At 36.8% G+C, this 25,630-nt stretch overlaps 1 protein-coding gene across 4 annotated transcripts in view; it reads right to left on the bottom strand.

Annotated features, from left to right (window-relative positions):
* TMCO6 (transmembrane and coiled-coil domains 6) overlaps window positions 1–25,630 on the bottom strand; it is a 155,376-nt gene that overhangs the window by 100,847 nt on the left and 28,899 nt on the right. The gene's annotated exons all lie outside the window — the stretch shown is intronic.

The raw sequence follows: 25,630 nt of genomic DNA, 5'->3' as shown, positions 1-25,630 counted from the left end.
GGACATCCTAAACGCAAGTACTATTATCAATACTTATAACCCTGCTGTTTTGTCTAGTTATGACTCACAAGACCTGCTTTTGGAAAAGTTTGCTTAAATGAGCTTGTCCCATTGAGGCTGCACGCAAAGATACACATATGCCTACTTGCTTGAGACATAATGCATCAGTTGGATTTATCTCTGGTTTAAAGATTTGTTATTCCAGATTGCTTTAAAGAACTTTTATTCCAGATATCCTTTTATGGAATGCTGTTGCTGGGCTCGATATTGTCTGTGTTTCCAGAACTAGGTTGATTACTCTGGCCCTGGGCAATTGACTTTCTAATCTTACTGGCTTCATAACTTGACATTCCAGTGTGCTACCAGGTTGTTTGGAGGGTTCCTGGACTTTGGACTGTCAAGATCCTCTTGCATACCCTGTTATTTAACCATCTTGCTCCCAGACTTATAGGCATCTACTGAGAAGGGTCCTTTTTTTAGATCCATTTATCTATATATTGGCTATAACCTATGACTGCAATGATAATTAGGAATTGTATACCTACAGGTCTTTGAAAGTGTTTTCTTATTATATATCCTAAAGTGAGCCGGATTAGATAGTCCCTTCCTCTGCCTTATCTTGTATGAATGTATAGAAGAGAAAGGGGGAAAAAGGAGAGGGATAAAGGGAAGAAAAAGACATATAATAAGTTTGTTTTAAATATTTATCAAGAGCTTCTCTTTTTATAAAAGCCAAATATTATTAGCCACTAAAGATATTTACTTGGACCTGTTAACTTATATTGGCTGATAGCTAATGAGAACTGTGAAGTTTGGTTTTGTAATCATCACAATTTAAAGTGACAGATGCATGTAGTAACTTGGGCGCCAGTTTGTTTAGTGGCATCATAATTCACTATATTTAATCACACGAGTTACACCGTTTTTTTTTATATATATATATATATATATATATATATATATATATATATATATATATATATATATATATATACATACACACAGGGAGTGCAGAATTATTAGGCAAATGAGTATTTTGACCACATCATCCTCTTTATGCATGTTGTCTTACTCCAAGCTGTATAGGCTCGAAAGCCTACTACCAATTAAGCATATTAGGTGATGTGCATCTCTGTAATGAGAAGGGGTGTGGTCTAATGACATCAACACCCTATATCAGGTGTGCATAATTATTAGGCAACTTCCTTTCCTTTGGCAAAATGGGTCAAAAGAAGGACTCGACAGGCTCAGAAAAGTCAAAAATAGTGAGATATCTTGCAGAGGGATGCAGCACTCTTCAAATTGCAAAGCTTCTGAAGCGTGATCATCGAACAATCAAGCGTTTCATTCAAAATAGTCAACAGGGTCGCAAGAAGCGTGTGGAAAAACCAAGGCGCAAAATAACTGCCCATGAACTAAGAAAAGTCAAGCGTGCAGCTGCCAAGATGCCACTTGCCACCAGTTTGACCATATTTCAGAGCTGCAACATAAAGCACAAGGTGTGCAATACTCAGAGACATGGCCAAGGTAAGAAAGGCTGAAAGACGACCACCACTGAACAAGACACACAAGCTGAAACGTCAAGACTGGGCCAAGAAATATCTCAAGACTGATTTTTCTAAGGTTTTATGGACTGATGAAATGAGAGTGAGTCTTGATGGGCCAGATGGATGGGCCCGTGGCTGGATTGGTAAAGGGCAGAGAGCTCCAGTCCGACTCAGACGCCAGCAAGGTGGAGGTGGAGTACTGGTTTGGGCTGGTATCATCAAAGATGAGCTTGTGGGGCCTTTTTGGGTTGAGGATGGAGTCAAGCTCAACTCCCAGTCCTACTGCCAGTTTCTGGAAGACACCTTCTTAAAGCAGTGGTACAGGAAGAAGTCTGCATCCTTCAAGAAAAACATGATTTTCATGCAGGACAATGCTCCATCACACGCGTCCAAGTACTCCACAGCGTGGCTGGCAAGAAAGGGTATAAAAGAAGAAAATCTAATGACATGGCCTCCATGTTCACCTGATCTGAACCCCATTGAGAACCTGTGGTCCATCATCAAATGTGAGATTTACAAGGAGGGAAAACAGTACACCTCTCTGAACAGTGTCTGGGAGGCTGTGGTTGCTGCTGCACGCAATGTTGATGGTGAACAGATCAAAACACTGACAGAATCCATGGATGGCAGGCTTTTGAGTGTCCTTGCAAAGAAAGGTGGCTATATTGGTCACTGATTTGTTTTTGTTTTGTTTTTGAATGTCAGAAATGTATATTTGTGAATGTTGAGATGTTATATTGGTTTCACTGGTAAAAATAAATAATTGAAATGGGTATATATTTGTTTTTTGTTAAGTTGCCTAATAATTATGCACAGTAATAGTCACCTGCACACACAGATATCCCCCTAAAATAGCTATAACTAAAAACAAACTAAAAACTACTTCCAAAACTATTCAGCTTTGATATTAATGAGTTTTTTGGGTTCATTGAGAACATGGTTGTTGTTCAATAATAAAATTAATCCTCAAAAATACAACTTGCCTAATAATTCTGCACTCCCTGTATATATATATATATATATATATATATATATATATATATATATATATATATATATATATATATATATATATATATATATATATATACTTATACACATTTACACATACCCCCCCCCCCCCTCTCATGTCACATTCCTTTCTACATTTTTTGCTTTTTCTGAATAGGCACAGTGTTTTATAATAGTCTTTTAGACCACTTTCCTTTTTTTGTGACCCCCCCCCCCACGTTAGGGACCATTGCGGCCCACTTTGTGTATTTATTATTTCGCACATGGAAAAGTACATGTCCCACTCTAAATCCAGTTCACCTGCCATGCCACCTAAATATAGGTTAAAAAAAAAAAAACTAAGCCTAGCGACAATACTGTAGAGTCTTGTAATGTCACAAGTTTGGGCAATTTTGACACTACCGTGTTACTACCCCAAATCTCAGAACTATTAATGCCACAATTTGATTCCCTCAAACAGGAAATGGCCAATCTTACAAGTGAAGTTAAACAATTTTCAACTCGAATTACCGAATTGGAAACAAGAGTCTCAGATGTAGAGGATAGATCTATGGCCCAAGAACATATTATTACCTCTCAAGGTAGCAAGTTAAATATTTTACAAGATATAAGGGTAAAAAGGGAGACAGGCCACATTACTTAAATTACACTTATAGATAACCTGAATATAACATTCAACTCAGGTTTAATAACCTTATATGAAGGACAGTAGTGCAGACCCTTAAAGTTACATAAAGGCCAAAACTAGAGGAAGATAAAGTAGAGACTTTAATAAAGTTGCTACATACAAGACAGGGATTTCAGCATAACATTTTTATTGTATATAGATCAATTAGAAAATCTCATCATAAAGATGGTTAGGCACAGTGCTTTTCAAATCGTGCATACACATAGCAGACAGGGTATTTGCAAGCCCATAAAAGACAAATGAACCAAGAAAGAGATACTCAGAAGCGAAAATGTATTGCAGACCTACATACCAATATTCAAGAAAAATTGCAAATAGACGCACATTTCACAATTTAGCTAACAGGACAACACCTCCACTAGAGGATGGTTGCGCATTTAGCGCAAAAATCAGCCATCATAGTGATCCATGAGGATCTATGTCTGTTAGTAACAGTATTTAGGTCTTAAATATTACCAAAAGGATGCAAACAAATCAATTGCAAACAAATATATTCAATTGTACACAAATTATTAGTACAAGGGTGACCCAATGGTCAAGGTATGGTAACACAGACTAGGGGGTTGTGTACAACTCCTATTTCAGAGGGCACCACTATCTCAAGTATAGTATTAGGTGTCATGAAATATAATTATGTAACAGGATCTATGTACACACTCCCAAAACAAGTCTTACTGGTGACATAACGATGATGGTGACATTAATAGTGCATGGTGCATTGTTAATAAACTGCAGCAAGTGATGAAAATAAACAGTTCATTAGCCCCCAGTTAGGAGCATAAGCAGACTTGGGGGCCTAGTTATCAAGCCGTCAACCTCAAATACGCTGGAATTCCGCAGCGTATTTGTGGCAAGGCTGATTCGCCTTAGTTATCAAAGGCTAGAGACCGGCAAAAGTAGAATTTTGTGACGTAAACTTCGATCCGCCGGACTCAGTCCGACACAGATCGATTCTTACGTCACTCCAGATGTTCCGCACACAAGTGCGGCACAATCTGACTACTTTTGCTTGTTATCAAAAAACTAGCAGGTACGCTCGGCACTTTTACGGCCCAGCGTACCTGTTTTTCAAACCGCCACCCTGGAGGCGGCGGATCCCATAGGAATCAATGGGAGTCTGACCATAGCGAAAGTACAAGTTCGCTGCAGCCAGACATCCCATTGATTTCTATGGGAGATGTCTGCACCTAACACCCTAACATGTACCCCGAGTCTAAACACCACTAATCTGTCCCCCCTACACCGCCGCAACTAAATAAAGTTATTACCCCCTAAACCGCCGCTCCCGGAGCCCACCGCAAGCAACTCTATACATATTAACCCCTAAACCGCCACTCCCTGACCCCGCCGACACTATAATATATGTATTAACCCCTAAACCGCCTCTCCCGAAGCCCACCGCAACTATAATATATGTATTAACCCCTAAACCACCGCTCCCGGACCCTGCCGCAACCTATATTAAATTTATTAACCCCTAATCTGCCCCCCCCTACACCGTCGCCACCTATAATACATTTATTAACCCCTATCCTGCCCCCCACTACACCGCCGCCACTGTAATAAATTTATTAACCCCTAAACCTAAGTCTAACACTAACCCTAACACCCCCCTAACTTAAATATTAATTAAATAAATCTAAATAATATTTCTATTATGAACTAAATTAATCCTATTTAAACTAAATACTTACCTTTAAAATAAACCCTAACATAGCAACAATAAAAATAATAATTATATTGTAGCTATCTTAGGATTTATTTTTATTTTACAGGCATCTTTCAATTTATTTTAACTAGGTACAATAGCTATTAAATAGTTATTAACTATTTAATAGCTTACCTAGCTAAAATAAAGAGAAATGTACCTGTAAAATAAAAACTAACCTAAGTTACAATTACACCTAACACTACACTATACTTTAATAAATTATTCCTATTTAAAACTAAATACTTACCTGTAAAATAAACCCTAAGATAGCTACAATGTAATTAATAATTACATTGTAGCTATTTTAGGAATTATATTTATTTTACAGGTAACTTTGTATTTATTTTAGCTAGTTAGAATAGTTATTAAATAGTTATTAACTATTTAATAACTACCTAGCTAAAAGAAATACAAAATTACCTGTAAAATAAATCCTAACCTAAGTTACAATTAAACCTAACACTACACTATCATTAAATTAATTAAATAAATTACCTACAAATAACTACAATTAAATACAATTACATAAACTAACTAAAGTACAAAAAATAAAAAAAGCTAAGTTACAAAAAATAAAAAAAATAAGTTACAAACATTTTAAAAATATTACAACAATTTTAAGCTAGTTACACCTAATCTAAGCCCCCTAATAAAATAACAAACCCCCCCAAAATAAAAAAATGCCCTAACCTATTCTAAATTAAAAACGTTCAAAGCTCTTTTACCTTACCAGCCCTTAAAAGGGCCTTTTGTGGGGCATGCCCCAAAGAATTCAGCTCTTTTGCCTGTAAAAGAAAAATACACCCCCCCCCCCCCCAACATTAAAACCCACCACCAACTTCTAATCAGCAACTGTAGCAATACTGACAGCGGGGAATCCCCACACGGATTGGAGGATTTCAGCCACGTGACGCTCGATTTGAAGTCACACGCCAAACGTTTGCCGACGGAGCACCACGGCTGACAGGCTAACAGGAAAAAAGCTGCGAGAAGGGACTAAGCTACCCGGTCACTACATACAGGAATCGACCGAAGTGTCTGGTGTGTCTCTGAACCTAAAGAGAGCCTGCCCAGAGGTATTTGTCCTGCAGCGAAAAAGGTATTATCAGTTAACTTTCATTACTTGTCAGATTGGATTGGGGATTCCTGTGACTGTCTGGATTCATTGAAATACTACAGAAACTAACGGGTCTCTTTGGCTTATTTGACCTTCTAAATCAAACACTTTTTTACTGTTGGATTTCTATATTTGACAAACATTTGCTAAGTGGACCTTTCAGCATAACCCACATTGATTTACGCTTAAGGGAAATCAGCTCCTCTTTTAAATTAGATAGTATTAGTTTTTTATTTAATTAAACCACCGGTGGTTCATTTAGTGTCATTGTATATCATTTTTTATGTGTATTCCTATGTACTTTTACTTTTGCTATCGATTGATTTCTACAAAGTATTAATTTCAAATATAAAGATTATGAGATTTTATTAATAACTTTTGAGTCCGCTGTTTGTATTTTTTATCCTATTTATGTATATCAGTTATTATCAATATTAGGTATTTTCCTTGTCGTATTTTTAGTATATACCGTGCTGTCTTTAGCGCCACATCTATCTCTGTTTTTATCATTTGGGTTCTCTTTTAGATTGCCTCCAGAGTGCAATCTTATTTTGATGTGTGCAGGTATTTTTAGTGCTTAGAAGTTTTAATTAATTTTAATATTGTTATTAAAACCCACCACCCACATACCCCTAATCTAACCCAAACCCCCCTTAAAATAACCTAACACTAATCCCCTGAAGATCATCCTACCTTCCATCGCCCAGATGGAAAACTTCTTCAGCGCCGCTTGGAGGATCACTTCATCGGATGGAAGATTTCTTCAGCGCCGCTTGGAGGATAACTTCTGCCGCTCCGGGTCTCCTCTTCGGTTCCATCGCTGCTCGGCTGAGTGAAGACTACTCAAGGTAGGATGATCTTCAGGGGATTAGTGTTAGGTTATTTTAAGGGGGGTTTGGGTTAGATTAGGGGTATGTGGGTGGTGGGTTTTAATGTTGGGGGGGGGGGTTGTATTTTTCTTTTACAGGCAAAAGAGCTGAATTCTTTGGGGCATGCCCCACAAAAGGCCCTTTTAAGGGCTGGTAAGGTAAAAGAGCTTTGAACTTTTTTAATTTAGAATAGGGTAGGGCATTTTTTTTATTTTGGGGGGGGGGGGTTGTTATTTTATTAGGGGGCTTAGATTTGGTGTAAGTATCTTAAAATTGTTGTAATATTTTTAAAATGTTTGTAACTTATTTTTTTTTATTTTTTGTACTTTAGTTAGTTTATGTAATTGTATTTAATTGTAGTTATTTGTAGGTAATTTATTTAATTAATTTAATGATAGTGTAGTGTTAGGCTTAATTGTAACTTAGGTTAGGATTTATTTTACAGGTAATTTTGTATTTCTTTTAGCTAGGTAGTTATTAAATAGTTAATAACTATTTAATAACTATTCTAACTAGCTAAAATAAATACAAAGTTACCTGTAAAATAAATATAAATCCTAAGATAGCTACAATGTAATTATTAATTATATTGTAGCTATCTTAGGGTTTATTTTACAGGTAAGTATTTAGTTTTAAATAGGAATAATTTATTTAAGTATAGTGTAGTGTTAGGTGTAATTGTAACTTAGGTTAGTTTTTATTTTACAGGTTAATTTCTCTTTATTTTAGCTAGGTAAGCTATTAAATAGTTAATAACTATTTAATAGCTATTGTACCTAGTTAAAATAAATTGAAAGATGCCTGTAAAATAAAAATAAATCCTAAGATAGCTACAATATAATTATTATTTATATTGTAGCTATATTAGGGTTTATTTTAAAGGTAAGTATTTAGTTTTAAATAGGATTAATTTAGTTCATAATAGAAATATTATTTAGATTTATTTAATTAATATTTAAGTTAGGGGGGTGTTAGGGTTAGTGTTAGACTTAGGTTTAGGGGTTAATAATTTTATTACAGTGGCGGCGGTGTAGTGGGGGGCAGGATAGGGGTTAATAAATTTATTATAGGTGGCGACGGTGTAGGGGGGGCAGGATAGGGGTTAATAAATTTAATATAGGTTGCGGCAGGGTCCAGGAGCGGCGGTTTAGGGGTTAAACTATTTATTTAGTTGCGGGATCAGCAGGATAGGGGTTAATAACTTTATTATAGAGGGCGACGGTATGGGGGGGACAGGATAGGGGTTACTAGGTATAATGTAGGTGGCAGCGGTGTCCGGGAGCGGCGGTTTAGGGGTTAATACATTTATAAGAGTTGCGGAGGGGTCTAGGAGTGGCGGTTTAGGGGTTAGTAACTTATTTAGTTGCGGGGGGCTCCGGTATAGGGGGTAGAACAGTGTAGTTTAGTGTGGGTGCTTAGTTACAGCTTATCAATAAAGCTGGAAAAAAGCAGAAGAGCAGCGAGATCGGATGAGTGATAACTCTCACAGTCCGCTGCTCATCACCCCGTACTAGGTGCGCGGCTTTTTGACAGCTTTTTTGATAACTTAGGCGAATTTTTGCAGGTCCGCGGCGGCGATGTGAGGCGAGCTTAGGCGGGCATATTGGGCCGGCGAAGGCAGGTAAAATAGACACGTTGATAACTACCCCCCTTGATGTAAATAGAGTCCTGATAGTATTTCACATATTCAGGTTAATTTCTCCATATGGTTTTACCATGAACTGAACAAACAATGTCCGTGAGCAAGAAATGTGAACAAAGTTACTTATGTCACAAATACGAACGTTCAGGCGGCTTGTCTCCTCCGTGATGCTGACTTAAGACTCTAAAGGTTCGTTTAGCAAACAAACATGGCCATTGATGACAGGCATAGAGCCAATAGTAATCCACCTTAGTTGCTGCAAACTTGGGATTGGGTGGGTTTTAGAGTAGGGTTGGGTGTGTGGGTGGTGGGTTTTAATGTTGGGTTTTTTTTTTGTTTTTTTTTGTTTGTTTGTTTTTTTTTACAGGTGAAAGAGCTGATTACTTTGGGGCAATGCCCAGCAAAAAAGCCCTTTTAAGGGCTATTTGTAATTTAGTATAGGGTAGGGAATTGTATTATTTTGGGGGGCTTTTTTATTTTATTAGGGGGATTAGATTAGGTGTAATTAGTTTAAAATTCTTGTAATTCTTTTTTTTCTTCTGTAATTTAGTGTTTTTTTTCGTAATTTAGTTTATTTAATTTAATTGTAATTAATTGTAGGTAGTTTAGGTAATTAGTTTAATTATAGTGTAGTGTTAGGTGTAATTGTAACTTAGATTAGGGTTTATTTTACAGGTACTTTTGTACTTATTTTAGCTAGGTAGTTATTAAATAGTTAATAACTATTTAATAACTATCCTACCTAGTTAAAATAAATACAAAGTTGCCTGTAAAATAAATATAAATCCTAAGCTAGCTACAATGTAACTATTAGTTACATTGTAGCTAGCTTAGGGTTTATTTTATCGGTAAGTATTTAGTTTTAAATAGGATTAATTTATTTAATTATGGTAAATTTATTTTGTTTAATTTAAATTTAAGTTATGGGGGGTTAGGGTTAGACTTAGGTTTAGGGGTTAATAAATTTAATATAGTAGCGGCGACGTTGGGGTCAGAAGATTAGGGGGTAATAAATGTAGGTAGGTGTTCGCGATGTTAGGGACGGCAGATTAGGGGTTAATAAAATTTAACTAGTGTTTGCGAGGCGGGAGTGCGGCGGTTTAGGGGTTAATACATTTATTAAAGTGGCGGCGATGTCCGGTCAGCAGATTAGGGGTTAAACATTTTATTTAAGTGTTTCCGATGTGGGGGGGGGGGGCTCGGTTTAGGGTTTAATAGGTAGTTTATGGGTGTTAGTGTACTTTTAGCACTTTAGTTAAGAGCTTTATGTTCCGGCGTTAGCCCATAAAACTCTTAACTACAGACTTTTATATGCGGTAGGAGTCTTGCCAGAAGAGGGTCTACCGCTCACTTTTTTAAGCGATCGTAATACCGACTTTAGGCAAATCCCATTAAAAAGATAGGATACGCAATTGACGTAAGGGGATTTGCGGTAAGCTAAAATCGCGGAAAAAAAGTGAGCGGTAGACCCTTTCCTGCCTGACTCGTAATACCAGCGGGCGTTAAAAAGCAGCGTTAGGACCCCTTAACGCTGTTTTTTAAGGCTAACGCAAGACTTGTAATCTAGCCGTTCCTTTGTTATATCTGCATTTAACTTGTCCCTTTCTTTAGAGCTAATTGCTTGGAGTTTGGCTTTTTGCAAAAACTGGGTTAAAGGGACAGTCAAGTCCAAAAAAAACTTTCATGTTTCAAATAGGGCATGTAATTTTAAACAACTTTCCAATTTACATTTATCACCAATTTTACTTTGTTCTTTTGGTATTCTTAGTTGAAAGCTAGACCTAGGAAGGCTCATATGATAATTTCTAAGCCCTTGAAGGCCGCCTCTAATCACATGCTTTTGTATTTGCTTTTCACAGCAGGGGAGAGCTAGTTCAGGTAAACCCTATAGATAACATTGTGAGCACGCCCGTGGATTGTGGCAGGCACTGCACTAATTGGCTAAAATGAAAGTCAATAGATAATAAATAAAATGGCATGTGATCAGGGGGCTGTCAGAAGATGCTTAGATACAAGGTAATCACTGTCACGCTTCTGACTTGTACCTTTAAGACCTAGCATATGAGCCCTATTTAAAGCTCCTCCTTTTGGGTCTCATTGCTAGGTAATGAAGTTCTGTTACAGGAAGTGCTACTTCGAAAGCTAGCCTCAAGGTGATTCCTTTTGTATGCGCTCATTCTGAGCCCTTCGCTACTCCACCACTGCAGGACCTGGGAGACCCCTGCAAGTCCTCAGTAAGCCTCTCACTACAGAGGAGGTTAGAATACCTCTTACTTCAGAACCGCCGTACAAGCCCTGCAGATTGCGGTTTGCATGAGAGCTCTGACGTCACCCTGCACTCACAAGCCAGCAGCACCGGACGCTCACCCTCAGATCAGCAGCAGTGGAGAACCGGTAACGCTGTATCACAGTAAATATCATTCTTCCTATCGTTGTCTTTCTCTGTTGCTCTCCCATACTTGACTGCCTAAACTTGTATATTTTGGAAACACAAGGTTGCAACTTACGGTTGCTATAATTGCTACAGTTTCATTTTATCTGTCTGCTGAAAACGCCGTGTGTCTGCTTACATTGATATTTACTGTTTCTCTTACATGAATTATTCTCTCAGATGAACTGGTGCAAGAATGAACTGACACATCTTTGTATATATGTATATATGCCTTCAGTTATACTCTCCCATGGAATAAGCCTCTTTGAATTGTTACTACTTGCAAACTAACCTGCTTGTGATTCCTAATCAAGCCTGCTTCCATGCTATTTGAAAGCTGATGCATGAACTGCCTTTACTAACGATTTAACTTTGCTTGTGTGAAACATACCCATTAACCCTCTGTTGCTGCTACTCTGAAGTTGGAGGTTTCTTACTAAAATACCAGACATCTTCTGTTCATAACAACTAATCCTGTCTTTAGAGTGTTAAGTGGTATTGAACTGTGGCTCTCATTCCTTTGTCAGATTAAATCTGAACTCACCAGCATCTCTCTTACACCTTGTTACTATTAACATTTTGTTGCTCTCAGCTCCTATTCCTAGCTGTTTACTAAATAATCTCTCTTACCTACGTATTGCCATATTAAAATGACTATATCGTCATCCCACAGTCAATGAGCATAATTGAATTCTGATTTTAACATCCATAGAATTCAGGTTTGGTGTGAGACTGTGGCATATGCAGGTATAAATTGGATTCCAGGCTTATAACAGAAGTAGAGAATAATCTACTCCCCTGTCATACAGTGTGTTACCTTACAATCACAGAGGTTAAACGTATATTAATATAACTGTTGTTTATGCAAAACTCGGGAATGGGTAATAAAAGGATTATCTATCTTTGAAAACAACAAACATTCTGGTGTTGACTGTACCTTTAACAATCTATCCATATGTTTGGATTGTTTTACTTTTTGTCCATCATATAGTATTCGCGTCCGAAATCTCTTGCGGGTTTGAGGTCTGCATCCCATCCGGCAGTTGTAGGACTGGGATAGAATGTGACTTTGTTCTCTCTTTTAATTTGCGGGCTAAGTATTTATCCGGTTTATTGGAATGGAGGAAATAATTTGCTTTTAATTTTTGGATCGCCTTCACCGCCGAGTTATTTAGAATTTTTGCCAACAGACTTTGTTTGGTTTGAAGCAATTTAAATACGGCCACAGAGGAAGTTTGTTTATGTTGTTGTTCTAAGGTTTGTATTTCTGTTTGGAGCTTGTCAATAGAGTTATGTGTCTGTTTAATGAGTCTGGCTTTTTCTTTTATCAGTAGGCCTCTTAAAATAGTCTTATGGGCTGCCCACGGGGAAATTGGGTTGTCTGTGGAGTGTTAATTATGCTGCCAATATTCTTTCATGGACTTTATTATTTTGCTAAGTGTTTGGTCGTTCTTTAGAGTGTAAGGATCAAAAGTCCATCTGCTAAATTACGAGTCTTGCGTTAGCCTTAAAAAGCAGCATTGAGAGGTCCTAACGCTGCTTTTTAACGCCCGCTGGTATTACGAGTCTTGAAGGTACAGGTGTTCCGCTCACTTTTTTGGCCAGACTCGAAAATACCGAAAATCCACTTACGTCAATTGCGTATCCTATATTTTCAATGGAACTTGCATAACGCCGGTATTACGAGTCTTCCAAAAAGTGAGCGGTAGACCCTCTCCTGTCAAGCCTGGTACCGCATTTTAAAGTCAGTAGTTAAGAGTTTTACGCCGTAGCAAAAACTCTTAACTAAAGTGCTAAAAAGTACACTAACACCCATAAACTACCTATTAACCCCTAAACCGAGGCCCCCCCCCCACATCGCAAACACTAAAATAAAAAATTTAACCCCTAATATGCCGAACCGGCCATCGCCGCCACTTTAAAAAATATATTAACCCTTAAACCGCCGCACTCCTGCATCGCAAACACTAGTTAAATATTATTAACCCCTAATCTGCCGTCCCTAAAATCGCCGACACCTATTGCATCAGCCAATAGGATTTTTTCTACCTTAAAGGGACACTGAACCCAAATTTTTTCTTTCGTAATTCAGAGCATGCAATTTTAATCAACTTTCCAATTTACTACTATTATCAATTTTTCTTCGTTCTTTTGCTATCTTTAATTGAAAAAGAAGGCATCTAAGCTTTTTTCTTGGTTCAGAACTATGGACAGCACTTTTTTATTGGTGGATGAATTTATCCACCAATCAGCAAGGACAACCCAGGTTGTTCACCAAAAATGGGCTGGCATCTAAACCTACATTCTTGCATTTCAAATAAAGATTCCAAGAGAATAAATAAAATTTGATAATAGGAGTAAATTAGAAAGTTGCTTAAAATTTCATGCCCTATCTGAATCGCGAAAGAAAAAAAAATTGGGTTCAGTGTCCCTTTAATTCCGATTGGCTGACAATGTTTCATTCTACATGTTCACGTACCTACCCTAAGATATAGGGACCAATCAGAGGCGTAACTAGAAACCACAGGGTCCAGGTGCAAGAATCTAAGAAGGGCCCCCCCACCCCACCCCCAAAAAAGTGAATTTGATACATATCTTTTTTTTTAAAAAAAAAACATTTAACACAGAAAAAAAATGTGAAACAGATTACATGTCTGCAAAAGGAGGTACCCTGTGCCCACAGTCTGTGAGATGGTCTGACCCCCTATTACTGTATATAGTAATACTGCTTAACCCACCAGTACTGTATATAGCGAGTCAGTGACACAGTCTGTAATCTGCCGGTGAGATGTCTGGCCTGCCTCTACCTGCCCCAGGACTTTATAAAGTGACCACAGTAGTCTGTGACATAGTCCACCCCCCGTACTGTATATAGTGGTACTGTACAGTGACACTGTTTACCCCCTCCCCCCATGCTGTAGTAACAAGGTCTGTAATTTGCTGGTTCCACAAACACACACACACATACATGCATAAATACACACACACAGTCACATACATACATACACACACACACATGCATAAATACACACACAGTCACATACATGCATAAATACACATACATACATGCATAAATACACACACAGTCACATACATACATACACACACATAAACACCAATGGGTAAAACAGAAAGACTAACCCCTGTAGTCACAGACACTAGTGAAGCATCATGTCACACTCACATGATATCAGTGCAGGCAGTGGCAGATCAACGTTTTTTATAAAAAACATATATATATATTTTTTTTTTAAGCTGGGCCCCCACAGTTGGGGACCCAGTCGCAATTGCGACCTCTACACCCCCTGTAGTTTCGCCCCTAGGACCAATGATATAAACCTCACAATTTCAGACGTGTTTATTCTCGACGACCTTCGCAGGGGCTGCCCTGGAGGAATTATCGTAAAAAAGTGTCAGTCCCTAAAAGTGGTGAAAAGTCTCCTATTGAAAGCAATGGAGCTCGCTGGTAAGGGAAACTGCACCGGTAAGCAAAGTTAGCAATGAGCAGGGGGCGCACTTTTAAAATTAAATTGTGCAGCCAATATCAATCATATTATGCTGCTTTCTGCGTATAGAATCTTACAATCAACCGTATTTTCGAATGTCTATTAGGGTTATAAGTATTGTGAGTGTTTTGAGAAATGATCGCCACCTTTAAGTTGGCGAAAAGAAACTGAGCTCTGCAGTGCCAAAATCTTTACAGAATTACTCTGGGATTAGATAGACAATTTCATATACAATAATGGAACGCCCATGTTCAGCCCATTTTACAAAAGAACAACAATTATGCTTTGTATTTTGTACTTTTAAGTACAAATTTCTTGCTTATTTTGCACACACAGCGTACTTGAATTATGATTTGCACTGTGCATAGGTAATACAATTTATTACTGTGTAATTTACATACCAATTTTACATTTGATAAAATACGATATTTGATGAACAATTTTGCTACAATTTTTGATGCACCTTAACAATAAAAATTTCCCTGCATATTTTTGTGTGAAGGGTTCAATTATTCATTTTGTATGACGTTTATACTACAAATTGATGGGCATTCTTTAATAATCTCGCCAGCCCAGAGAGCTTTAGATAATTAAGCCTATAGTGGTGACTAGGTGTGTATTTTACTTCAACAGGTGGTGTGTGGTAGTGTGGATCTATAAACTGAACACTGGCATCTAAGGTGCGAAACCCATTCACTGCTAAGCCTGTGCTAAGCCATTTTTTACCTTGTTTTGCAAATTACATTTTAACACTTTTCTAGGTGATATTTCCGTGAGTAACCACCACACATTGGGCCAGATTACAAGTGGAGCGCTAATTAACATTTAGCCACCAATCAGCAAGTGCTACCCAGGTTCTGAACCAATAATGGTTCGGCTCCTAAGCTTACACTCCTGTTTTTTTTTTAAATAAAGATGCCAAGAGAACAAAGAAAAATTGATAATAAGAGTAAAATAGAAAGTTGCTTAAAATTGCATGCTCTGTCTGAATCATAAAAGAAAAAAATTGGGTTTCACATCACTTTAATTGCGCTTGTTGGGTTGCACTCGTATTACAAGTTGAAAGTAAACTGTTATGCGCTAACCCAACAAGCACAAAAAGCCAAACTTACAATATTGCATGAATGTTTACGTATTCCCCCATAGAAGTCAATGGAGAAAAAAACACGAAATTGAAAATATGATTTCACATTCTAATGTTCTGCACATATAACATTATATGATCTATTTATTCATAAATTATTGTATTTCTACATATATTTGATGGTATTTTAGTACAATATATACACATGATTATATATAGGTATATATATATATATGAAATTAAATTTATACAGGGAGATATAGTATCAGACCATATATTAATGGTCTGATAAAGTAAGGGAAAATAAAGGCACACAGAGAATTTATTTCATACCAAAAATAAATTTATTAATTATAATCCCTTGTCACATTTCGTGAAAAATTCTGCATTTGACTCGAACCAACACAAAAATAAGGTAAACACCATATATATACAACACCTTACATCTAAGGTAACAATGCCTGCAGGATATCTATAAAGCATACGTATGCTGCTAAGTCTAATAATGTCTAAGACACACATTAATCAGGTTGCTAGATTGTATATAGACCTAAAATAGAACAATTATGCACATATCCTAATAGTTGTTATAACATGTCTAAAGCAGTGTGTCAAAACATAACATAATGGAACAAAATAAAATAAACCGCTGAGAAAAGTCTCTCTCAGAAGCTAGGAGGAAACACAGTTAGATCCTGCACTCGGTCCAGGAAAATGCAAAGTGAAAATACAGTCCTTTATGCAAAAGGTAAAGTAAACGTATTAGTTCTTACTGTGATCTGTTCCCAAAAGTAAGATTTTGAATCACTTGCCAGGATAGAGCATGCAGCAGTGAAACAAACTAGCTCTGTGTCCCAGGAGATTTTCAAAGAAGCAGACCGCTCTCTCTGTGGCGTCTGATGTCACTGGGGGGGAGTGGTATAGCTTGCAAGCTCTTCCAATCGGACTTGTAGGTAAAGTGCACTTTCCGTGTGTAGTAGTGATCAGCTGAACCGGCATCCGCCGCACCGAGAAAGAACCAGGCTTTCCCTAGGCTGATAGATCAAAAGCATCGGAGCGTACGTCAGGATATACGCAAGCTTGCTCAGGTGGATATGATATGTATGTTCCTCTCGCTCTTAGCTTACGTGCATTTACTTAGACTCCACAGGTGCCTGTTTTCCAAGTCCTGTATTCGCTTCACAGGGCAACAGATGAAACACCAGACAGTCCTTATAGTAGCACAGACCATATGTTTTTTTGCAGCATATTTCTTTAAGGTCAGCACATAAAACAGGTATGCAGATAAAGTGCAGGCAGTAAAAAGGTATAAAAGGCTATGCGTGTCCCATAGACCTTAAAACCTTAAACAGTTCTTATACACAGGAGTTAGTCGACCTGCTCCTGAATACAACACTTCAGTGTTAAAAACACAAACCAACGATCGTTTCACCCCCACATCCAGTGTGTTTCACAGGGGTTCATCAGGGCTTGAATGAATCCTTACCGGATTTCCTCTTAAGATAAGTATTTTCACTTTGCATTTTCCTGGACCGAGTGCAGGATCTAACTGTGTTTCCTCCTAGCTTCTGAGAGAGACTTTTCTCAGCGGTTTATTTTATTTTGTTCCATTATGTTATGTTTTGACACACTGCTTTAGACATGTTATAACAACTATTAGGATATGTGCATAATTGTTCTATTTTAGGTCTATATACAATCTAGCAACCTGATTAATGTGTGTCTTAGACATTATTAGACTTAGCAGCATACGTATGCTTTATAGATATCCTGCAGGCATTGTTACCTTAGATGTAAGGTGTTGTATATATATGGTGTTTACCTTATTTTTGTGTTGGTTCGAGTCAAATGCAGAATTTTTCACGAAATGTGACAAGGGATTATAATTAATAAATTTATTTTTGGTATGAAATAAATTCTCTGTGTGCCTTTATTTTCCCTTACTTTATCAGACCATTAATATATGGTCTGATACTATATCTCCCTGTATAAATTTAATTTCATTACTGATTAAGGGTGGCACCAGAATCTAGATTATCAGCAATATTTCCCATTCTCTCATACACCCCCATTTATATATTTGTCAAAGTTTGAGGATATTAATAGAGGATTCTTTTTGTCCTTTTCCAGTTTGAGATAGAGTGGATTGCTGTAGGAGCGAATTATTTGCCCCTATTTTCCCTTTTCCCCTCTGTACTTTGACTCTTTCCAATATAAATTATGGCATATGTCTTGTCTGATGATTTGTGGGAGGCCGAATTAAAAGATTCTCTTGCCAATGATAATGCAGTTGGAGAGGACAATGATGAGGAGAACATAACAATTTTCAGTGCATTTAGGAGATATAGATATCTCCTGAATCGACAATTGAAAATCAAAGCTGAGAATGCAAGCCTAACTAACTATAAAGAAAAAAAGATTATTCCAAGAGGTTTACGTTTATCATTAGATCCAGGTGCAAATACAAGGGAGGATGAGGAAGGTGATTCCTTTGTAGAGGATTGGAACGATAAATTATCCTCGACCTCCCTTGATTTGATGGAAATGATGATACAAAGAAATATTAGACGACTTGAAAAAGTCAAAAATGAGGCTGAAAAGGCTCTTTTGAAAGTTAACACCTTTGAAAGTGATCCCAATTTTGAGAAACTTAATGCTGAGACAAGTACTAATATTATTAAACTAAAATCGGACATTAAAATGAGGAAATGTAGAAAACTTAGAAGGGATCAGGAGGACTATAAAAATGGAAGGGTCTATGTATATAAGTCCCAAAAGGGGACCTATGACTCAGGGACAGATGCGTCTGACTCTGAGACAGGGCCCTCAAAAAACTCCCCGGGTATAACTTCAAGAGAAGGAAGAGAAGGACTAGAAGAGGCAAAAGGAAAAGATCCATTTGGGAACCCCTCAAAGGAGAAGAGATATCAGACCAGACAAACCAGGGGGAGAGGGGATCATTATGTTCAGAACAGAGGGAGATACAGAGGGAGGGGAGCACGCAGGGGTTACTAGAAAGCCCACCGATGGATGAGTTACAAATTGTTAATCTCTCATCCTTCCCTCTGAATATGGCACATGTTGATCTCCTTAAAAAGGGTCTCTCTTTCTGCCCTACAGCTAATATTGATAAATTTGAGGTACTGAAAGATTTACATCTATTTGCCAGGAAAATTGTCTTATCTGTGGTAATGAAAAATAGAAACTTTAATACTTTGGATGCTAATGATCAGTTAGCTTTGAGAGATTTGGAATCTCTCTTAGATGATAATGATCAGGAGGGTCCTACTAATGAATCCCAGGACAATCCTGCTATTTACCAAAAACCCATTTTTAGGTCCAAATCCTCATATATGCCCTCTCTTTCCTTAGTGCCATCTGTCAATCTCTTTGTGAAGAAAATGGAAAAGGAAATTGACATGATGATTCCTTTTAAGACAGATGACAATTTGAAACCCAGAGAGAGGAAAGCGTTGAGGGAACTGTCTGTGGCCAGGGGGTTGGTGATCAAACCGGCCGATAAGGGCGGAAACTTAGACCTTCTGGATGAACAGCTTTATGTAAATGAAGCAAAACGCCAATTGAACGACAAGAACCAATATGTAAGGTTGGATCACAACCCCCTGGCACAGATACAGAATTCCCTCTTTAAACTTCTAAATGAAGCAAGATGTAGGGGAACCATAGATCAGAAAGAGTTTAAGTTCTTGGTCTCTGATTTCCCTGTAATGCCTGTTTTCTATATTCTCCCGAAATTACACAAGAACTTGAAGTGTCCCCCAGGAAGGCCTATCGTGTCAGGGATTGGCAGTGTCACTGAGAAAGCTGGGGAATATGTAGATAAATATCTACGTCCATTCCTTTTATCTTTAACATCATATGTTAAGGACACAGCGGATCTTTTGAGGAAACTTGATGGAGTGGTAGTAAATGATAATACACTGCTAGCTTCTCTAGATGTAGAGGGGCTATACTCCTCTATTCCTCATGATATTGGACTCCAGGCAATAAGGAAATTTTTGGAAACAAAAGGTCCCCTGTTCTCAGAACATTCTGAGTTTGTTATTTCTTTACTTAGATTTGTCCTCCAGAATAATGTATTTACGTTTGACGGACAGATCTATGAACAGATACGGGGAACAGCTATGGGGGCAGTGTGTGCTCCCACCTACGCCTGCCTCCATTTGGGGGCTTGGGAGTCAGATATTTTTGAACGACACAGTGACACCTTTAACAATAAGGTGTTAATGTGGGTTAGATATGTGGATGATGTTCTTGTCCTATGGGATGGGAGTGTAGAAGAATTTCATGATTTTGTTCATGAACTTAACCATAATGACAGGAACATCATCCTCACATCAGAGACAAACAAGACCGAACTAAACTTTCTTGATATTACTATCAAGAAGGAAGGCTTGAAGATCGTGACAGAAAATTTCAGGAAAAAGAATGCCACTAACAGCATCTTACATGCTGATAGTGGTCATCCTGTCCATCTGATTAAGGGTATTCCGTATGGACAGTTCCTCCGGCTTAGGAGAAACTGTTCATCATTAACAAAATTTGATACACATGCTGCCCTAATGAAAGAAAGGTTTCTCAAAAGAGGATATTCCAATAAATGTCTTAAAAAAGCTTTGTGGAAGGCACGAAAGACTCCTAGAGACCACCTGCTGTATAACAATAAATCAAAGCCCAAAGAGACGCAAATTAGATTTATCACTAAGTTTAATAACCAATGGTCCAATATTAGATCAGCACTAGCTAATAACTGGCATATACTTACCTTGGATGACAAGGTTAGAGATTCGATTGGTGAAAAACCACTACTAACAGCTAGAAAAGCACTAAGTTTGAGAGATCACTTAGTTCAGAGTCAATTTGTGAGAGGCCCCTCTAATGCAGACTGGCTAAGAAGGGACAAGGGAATAAAAGGTAGCTATCCATGTGGGCACTGTGTGTACTGTGCCCACATGGATAGCACCAAACAGTTCTTCACTTCTTGTGATAAGGTTTTTGATATTAAATTCTTCTTCAACTGCAAATCTGAAGGGGTAATCTATCTTCTTCGCTGCTCGTGCCCGGTCTTTTACGTTGGAAAAACCAAAAGGTTAGTAAAGGACCGGGTACAGGAACATCGGGACGATATCCTTCATGAAAATGACACAAATGTGGCAAGACACTTTGGCATGTTCCATAATGGAAGTGTAGAATCTTTGAAATTTACTATCATAGACAAAGGGATAACTAATGGTAGAGGTGGCAATAATGACAAAGTTCTATTGCAGAAAGAAACAAAATGGATCTATAAACTTAATACTAGATACCCAGTAGGACTTAATGATAAATTGGAGTATGCTAGTTTTTTTATAGTCAGTGGACTCTCCCCTTTTCAGACAAGACATGTGCTATATTCGTAAGGTGTCATCATTTTTTGTTGTGGCAATAAGTGTTAGAAAGCTGAGGAATTAGGCTTTTACTTTCCCTAGGATTTTAGTGTATAACTAGAATCTTCACAACTTTACACATAAGGTTTTTGTATTTTGATTATATGCATCTCTAAACTGGAATATGTTTTCTTATGTGAACACACCTTTAATTAATTAATTACCCCAGGTGGGGGAAGCACACCTGAGGAATGTCAGGTGAGCTTTATCTTAAGAGGAAATCCGGTAAGGATTCATTCAAGCCCTGATGAACCCCTGTGAAACACACTGGATGTGGGGGTGAAACGATCGTTGGTTTGTGTTTTTAACACTGAAGTGTTGTATTCAGGAGCAGGTCGACTAACTCCTGTGTATAAGAACTGTTTAAGGTTTTAAGGTCTATGGGACACGCATAGCCTTTTATACCTTTTTACTGCCTGCACTTTATCTGCATACCTGTTTTATGTGCTGACCTTAAAGAAATATGCTGCAAAAAAACATATGGTCTGTGCTACTATAAGGACTGTCTGGTGTTTCATCTGTTGCCCTGTGAAGCGAATACAGGACTTGGAAAACAGGCACCTGTGGAGTCTAAGTAAATGCACGTAAGCTAAGAGCGAGAGGAACATACATATCGTATCCACCTGAGCAAGCTTGCGTATATCCTGACGTACGCTCCGATGCTTTTGATCTATCAGCCTAGGGAAAGCCTGGTTCTTTCTCGGTGCGGCGGATGCCGGTTCAGCTGATCACTACTACACACGGAAAGTGCACTTTACCTACAAGTCCGATTGGAAGAGCTTGCAAGCTATACCACTCCCCCCCAGTGACATCAGACGCCACAGAGAGAGCGGTCTGCTTCTTTGAAAATCTCCTGGGACACAGAGCTAGTTTGTTTCACTGCTGCATGCTCTATCCTGGCAAGTGATTCAAAATCTTACTTTTGGGAACAGATCACAGTAAGAACTAATACGTTTACTTTACCTTTTGCATAAAGGACTGTATTTTCACTTTGCATTTTCCTGGACCGAGTGCAGGATCTAACTGTGTTTCCTCCTAGCTTCTGAGAGAGACTTTTCTCAGCGGTTTATTTTATTTTGTTCCATTATGTTATGTTTTGACACACTGCTTTAGACATGTTATAACAACTATTAGGATATGTGCATAATTGTTCTATTTTAGGTCTATATACAATCTAGCAACCTGATTAATGTGTGTCTTAGACATTATTAGACTTAGCAGCATACGTATGCTTTATAGATATCCTGCAGGCATTGTTACCTTAGATGTAAGGTGTTGTATATATATGGTGTTTACCTTATTTTTGTGTTGGTTCGAGTCAAATGCAGAATTTTTCACGAAATGTGACAAGGGATTATAATTAATAAATTTATTTTTGGTATGAAATAAATTCTCTGTGTGCCTTTATTTTCCCTTACTTTATCAGACCATTAATATATGGTCTGATACTATATCTCCCTGTATAAATTTAATTTCATTACTGATTAAGGGTGGCACCAGAATCTAGATTATCAGCAATATTTCCCATTCTCTCATACACCCCTATATATATATATATATATATATATATATATATATATATATATATATATATATATATATATATATATATATATATATATATATATATATATATATATATATATATATATATATAAATATCTATTTAGAAATACTTATTCTGTTATGTATGGAACATTGAATATATATATATATATATATATATATATATATATATATATACACACACACAATATATGTATTTATATGTGTATGTATATATATATATATATATATATGTCTGTAAATACATATAAACACATATGAATACATATGTACACATATATATATATATATATATATATATATATATATATATATATTTATTTATTTATACATATAAATGTTTAGACATTTATATGTATGTATCTCAATGTTAAAGCCCTTAGATCTCATATCTTTGAGCCATTATACATTTTGTATGCAATTTTTTTAAGAATATTTGTTTATTAGATAGTGTTAAAATGAATGTAACTATACTTTGTAATGTATTTTGGATACTTTTTAGTTTTGCGAAAATATTTTATAAATAAAATAATCCTCAATTTTCTCCCCAGAGGAAAACATAAAACGGCTAAAATACACAAAAGGGACCGTCTCCGGCTCATTTGAATAACTTTCAGAGATAGGAATAGTAAATATGGCTACTGTTCCTGTTTTCTAATATTAATCCGAATGTATAACAGCTGTGGCCATGTTTTCTAAGGGAAGTAGCTGTCCACTGCATCTGATTTTAATTTTTTTTTTAATGCAAGGTGTCCAAAGCTAAAAAGGTATAGTAAAGTCAAAATTAAACATAAATGGATTGAATAGAGCATGAACATTTAAATAACTTTCCAATTTACTTATATTACAAATGTGTCCTTTATACATAGTAATGCTAGGTGAGCTCAAGAGTGTGCACAACACGTGCACTTAAAGGGACACTGAACCCAATTTTTTTTTTCACAATTTAGATAGAGCATGCAATTTTAAGCAACTTTCTAATTTACTCCTATTATCAATTTTTCTTTGTTCTCTTGCTATCTTTATTTGAAAATTATGAATGTAAATCTTAGCAGCCAGCCCATTTTAGGTTCAGCACCATGGATAGAGCTTGTTTATTAGAGGCTGACATTTACCCACCAATAAGCAAGCATAACCCAGGTTCTCAATCAAAAATGGGCTGGCTCCTATGCATCACATTCCTGCTTTTTAAATAAAGATAGCAAGAGAACAAAGAAAAATTGATAATAGGAGTAAATTAGAAAGTTGCTTAAAATTGCATGCTCTATCTGAATCATTAAAGAAACAAATTGCGTTTAGTGTCCCTTTAAGACATCTGGCAGCATTGTTTGCCACATTGTTTATAGCCATGTTATCCATAGTTACAAACACTGCTGTCATAGACTGCTATAGACATTTGCATGTTCCTAAACTCCTAGCAGCCTACTTAGTCTTCAACAAAGGATATCAAGAGAACAAAGCCAATGTTATAATAGAAGTAATTTGGAAAGTTGTTTTAAATTGCATGCTCTATCTGAATCATGATTATTTTTTTAGTTTACTGTCCCTTTTTTTAAGGACAAGTAAAGGCAGTAGATTTGCATAACAAATGTATGATAACAAGACAATGCAATATAATTTAGTCCGAACTTGAGTAATAGATTTTTTTCTGACAGATTTTAAAGTTGCCTATTTCCACTCCTCCTGCATCATGTGACAGCCATCAGCCAATCACAAATGCATATACATATATTATGTGAATTCTTGCACATGATCAGTAGGCGCTGGTGACTCAAAAAGTGTACATCTAAAAAGACTGTGCACATTTTGTTAAAGGGACATTATACACTCGGTTTTTCTTTGCATACATGTTTTGTATATGATCCATTTATATAGCCCATACAGGATTTTTTGTGTTTTTTTTAAATGTATAGTTTTGCTTATTTTTAAATAAATTGCTCTGATTTTTAGACTCCTAACCAAGCCCCAAAGTTTTAGGAGAATACTGAGATATACCTACTCCAGCTTGCTCCTGTTTGTGTAATGGGTCTTTTCATATGCAGAGGAAGGGGGAGGGGTGGTGTCTGTTATTTTATGGCTACCTTTTTAACAGAGCTAAACTGGGAGCTTCTAAGTAAGTTTTTAAATGGTTTTATACTGAATTTTTATATCAGTATCTGTGCATATTATTCTTTGTAGCAGTGTCTGTTACATGCAGTTATATGGAAATTGGTGTATACTGTCCCTTTAATGTAAGTAAATGGGAAAGCTGTTTAAAATTGCATGCTCTGAATCATTAAAGTTTAATATTGACTTAAGTGTCCCTTTAAGAAAGAGGAAAAAGTAAACTTTTTCCAACATATAATCTATGTCTAAAAATACTAAACCGATTTACTTAAACCTTTTAACATATGCAATCCAAAGTTACAAGCACTTGAAAAGTGGGTTTTTATATTAAACTGTCCAGTGAACTACCATAATATTTTAACATATAGGGTAAATATTTCAAATGAAACCGATGTTGAAATAATATCTTATTTTGTTTGTTGTGCTTTTCCTATGGAAACTAAGATAAAAAAAAAAAAATCATGTAATAAATTATTCATTTGTTTTAAAGGGACATGAAACCAAAAAGTGTCTCATTATTTAGATAGGGCATAAGCTTTTAAACAACTTTCCAATTTACTTATATTATCAAATTTGCTTCACTCTCTTAATATCCTTTATTGAAGGAGGAGCAATGCACTACTGGGAGCTAGCTGAACACATCTGCGGAACCAATAACAAGAGGCATTTATGTGCAGCCACAAATTAGCAGCTAGTTCCCAAAAATGCATTGCTGCTCCTGAAACCTACCTAGGTACCCTTTACAACTAAGGATACCAAGAGAACTAAACAAATCATATAATATAAGTAAATTGGAAAGTTGTTTAAAATTGCATGCTCTGTCTGATTTACAAAATATATATTTTTTGGTTTCATGTCCCTTTAAGCATTTCTCCTCAATTACATATATTTCAAGGTAGGAGGGG

This window comes from Bombina bombina, chromosome 6, assembly GCF_027579735.1.
Source record: "Bombina bombina isolate aBomBom1 chromosome 6, aBomBom1.pri, whole genome shotgun sequence".
Lineage (NCBI taxonomy): Eukaryota > Metazoa > Chordata > Amphibia > Anura > Bombinatoridae > Bombina > Bombina bombina.
This window is presented reverse-complemented; position numbering and strand designations above follow the sequence as displayed.